Genomic DNA, 3906 nt, shown 5'->3' on the forward strand with positions numbered 1-3906 from the left:
AGAAAGAAAACGTTACTGATTCATTATTTACTGTCTATTCTAAAGAATTGGAAGACGTCCTAGTTCTGTTAGCGATACCAAATCCAAGGTTCTGGTCACCCGTGTGCAAGATTTATGACGGATTAAGTGCAGAAACGTATCCCTTCGGTTTGCTCTCCGTCTGGGTTGTGTCAGTGCCAGTAGTATAATTCAGTAGTGGCAATGACCTGAAGGATAGACATAAATAGCAAAATTGGAACCTTAACTCGTGACAAGTCTTGCACACAATTCTTCTAATTCTGGACAATCAATCGACTTACTACGTTTCTCAGCTATGGAAACCTGGCACCCGACTTTTCAAAAATTAATTTCTTTTTGTAGAAAATGATAGTATTTCATCAATTAATAATTAAAAAAAATTTGTTTAATGCTCAGCACCCGACATTTAGATTTTTGCAATATGTTTTTTCCCTGTTCTTTAGAATCGTTTGTAGCCGTTTGTGCCGCTTTTCGTTTCGTTTGTACCTCAATAGTTTAAATTATACAGCAATTGTTGATATGATAATTGTTGAATTTTTGAAAAGTCGGATGCCAGGTTCACATAGCTACGTTTCTCAATTATTATTCCTGTATTTTCAACGTTTTCAGAATTTAAAGAAAATCAACAGTATTTGGAATTTGCAAACTGTAGGGATATTGTGATATATGACCGATGTCTCTACAATACCTATGAAATGTCGTCATTCATTTGTATTTTTTTTCTTTGTGAATGTGCATCGAGCAAGTGTCGTCAGTGCGAACTCGGACGCCATGTTGTAACAATGCATAAGAAATAAAGTGTTACATGTACGGAGTAAAATAGATTCTATTCTGCGCTTTGCAACACAAACTTAACATACCTCGTCAAAAAATGATTGCTTCAAAATTGTGTCTCCTTATCACCAAAACTCGATTTCATCTTCTCCTGTCAGCTGTCAAGACGTTTGATCGAAAAACGGAAATTGAGGCGAATGTCTCGCGAATCATATCCTGAATGTCGAAAAAGTTAAAGATTTGCATAAGGGTTGGTCTTGATAAGCATAACTGCATTTCTCTAAATAAAAAACCAGTAACTTTTTCTGTCTTTACCTTTGTTATAGTTCGTTAACTTTTTGGACTCCGAATTATGTTTCAATTTAGTTACCAGCAGCTCTCAACGCTTTTAAGTGTTTTATTTGAAATTTACTTTAACTAAAAAAAAAGGCAATTTAAGTCAATAAAGAAAGAAACAATTTACTTAAATACCAGTTTTATTCACACTATTGTTGCATTTTGTAATTTCTACGTGTATGATATCTCTTGAAACAATTTTTAGGATGCAATCCTGGTTTTCTTTCAGATGTTTCACAAAAAAAGTTTGTTTTCCTTCTTCCTCCTGGTATTTTTCTATTTGAGCAAACTGCACAATCCTTGTGCCTTCCTTCGGGCTGTACAAAAGTGTTTATCATATGTTCCAGGCCTTACCTATTCATTTGGACATGAAAGAATATCGAGTGGGACTCGACAAAGGAGCTCCTGAGATAAAAACTAATGTCGCGTCACGCTCGACATAAAAGTGCAAAGGGTTAACTTTATTTAAATATAAATCCTATCATAAAATCTCCTGTACTTGCTTCGGCAGTACATGTACTAACATTGGAACGATACAGAGAAGATTAGGATAGCCCTTGCGCAAGGATGACACGCAAAATCGTGAAGCGTTCCACATTTTTAAGATAAACACTTTTGGTTAGTCTAAGTAAATGAAAAAGAAGTTCCTAAATAAAATAAGCTAAACATAATAATAACGAAAAAAAAACTGATTTTTATAATATGTTAGACTTAATCATAAATATAAGATATTATTGTTCAAACTGTTTTGATGCAAAGAATGCAAAGAATGTCCTATATATAAAGGAAAGGAGGAGTGCAAAATGTGCATAAATGCACATGCACTGATATAAAGAACATGAACATCATACAATCTACTGGTTTTTTTAATATTTTTCCACTACATTTATGTTGTTGGAATTTGGGATGCAACATTTTGTGAGAGTTGGTTTTGGTATGCGTGGAGAGTAAGTTAGGTTGGTATGCGTGTAAGGAAAAAGAGGTTAGAGTGAATCAAGTTAAAAAAGCATGCGCGTGGGATTAATGATGTCTTAACATTGTAGGAATAGAAAGAAGTTTGAAGATCTATCCTTTATTGATTAATACGACAAATACACCAAATATCGGACAGAAAATGAGACAATTTCGTAAGACAATATCGTAATCCGTAGACGTAGCCGTGATCGTTATAATCGTTATTCATAATCCAGATAATATCGTAGCCAAAATCGTAACCGTGAAACGTAGCCGTAATCGTTATAATCGTTATTCGCAACCGTTTAATCGTTAATCGTACTTCGTGAGACTTCTATATGTTCTGATGCCCGCGCCGTGGACACGTCCTTTTATATGCACGACGCCCGAACGTTTTCGAATTTCGACGAGGATTTGAAAAACGTTTGCTCGCAAACGTATTATCGCTCGTTACATATTTCATATTTCGGCGCACACATACAGCCGCGCTCGCGGCTCAACGCACTCAGGTGGCAGGCGATCAGCTGTGGTTTTTGTCGCCTTTCGTCGACTCGCGTTCGCACGTTTTTCTATAACGTGTTTACGTATGCGTTTGTTTACCTCAGCTGATCGCCTATTTAATGTTCGCTTCCTACAATATTCTAATCAATTATTAAATATATTAATCACAAAAAGTGTCCAAATTTGTTCCACCTTCCCACACATTTGACTGTGTCTCGAAACGTTACATAATAGACTCGGACATGGGCCAAAGAAAGTTGTACGGTAACGTCCATTAACACTAATGCGACGGTGCTAACCGAAAAGCTGGCTGAGAGATCTCCGATTAGTCCAATAGCATCGTTGGTTGATTTACCTTAGAAATGGCCTTGTGAAATCGCAAGTTAGGGAAAGTATATAGAGATTCGAGACGGGTGGAACTAGCCCAGGACTCTCGGATGCAGATATCAAACCCCGCGCCTGTAAATCTGCCAGAGACCGGTGTGAAACGGTGGGCGGTTGGATTAGGAGGTAGAGGTCGAGGACTGGTCGACCACCTAGTCGGAAGCGGACCATGAACTATTGCATTTGATATCCACTCCGATGAATGGAAACGGTGAAGCCATATCCATGGTTGGCGTCATCTCTGGCCACGATGTACGCGAATCTAGGTATAATACCCTTCCATGCTTCCGCCAAGTATGATAACCAAGTATTTACGGCTTCTCCTGCGAATTTCTGTAATTTACGGAGACACCGGTACACCAACCGTGCGTCCGTAACTATGCGTCACGTATTATTTTTAAGGTTGGCTTTCCAGCCCCTTTACGGACTATCTTTCTTTTGGGTCAGTTTCCAGTGAAACATTCCTGTCTGAATTCGCGAAATACGGAGGTCATTCAATTACATACCAAAATTTTTGTACACAACTTTATTGGTGATAGATACAAATACTATAGGAGTCTAAATGAAAAATAAGGCACGGGGATTCGAACCCACGATCCTCGGATCCACAGTCGATAGCTTTACCTGCATGACCAATTTCATACCCTACGTTTCGTGTCCTCGTTTGAGTCCTTATTGTTGGGTAGCGTCTGTCACCGCATCATTGGAGAGACAAGAATCTATCTATGCTTGTCCCGGAGTTTCCTACTTTTTTCGCAACTGTCGCTGTCCAGGATATTGAAGCAAAGAAGCAATATTTTCTAATAATTCTGGTTTTAATATATTCGTTACACTTTGGCGGATGCGACTCCAAGGCCTGATTTTGCAATTTCGGCCTTAAAACTTTATAAACAATAAAAGTACGTTTGCTATCTTCATTTTATTGTTTATAAAGTTTTA

At 37.8% G+C, this 3906-nt stretch overlaps 1 non-coding gene across 1 annotated transcript; it reads left to right on the top strand.

Annotated features, from left to right (window-relative positions):
• Positions 1-1623: 1623 nt before the first annotated feature.
• On the top strand, positions 1624-1730 carry LOC128892570 (U6 spliceosomal RNA). Its single transcript, XR_008461099.1, has one exon. It is a non-coding gene; the product is annotated as a U6 spliceosomal RNA (small nuclear RNA).
• The last annotated feature ends 2176 nt before the right edge of the window (positions 1731-3906 follow it).

The sequence above is a fragment of the Hylaeus anthracinus genome, unplaced genomic scaffold (assembly GCF_026225885.1).
Source record: "Hylaeus anthracinus isolate JK02 unplaced genomic scaffold, UHH_iyHylAnth1.0_haploid 12002, whole genome shotgun sequence".
Classification (NCBI taxonomy): Eukaryota; Metazoa; Arthropoda; class Insecta; order Hymenoptera; family Colletidae; genus Hylaeus; species Hylaeus anthracinus.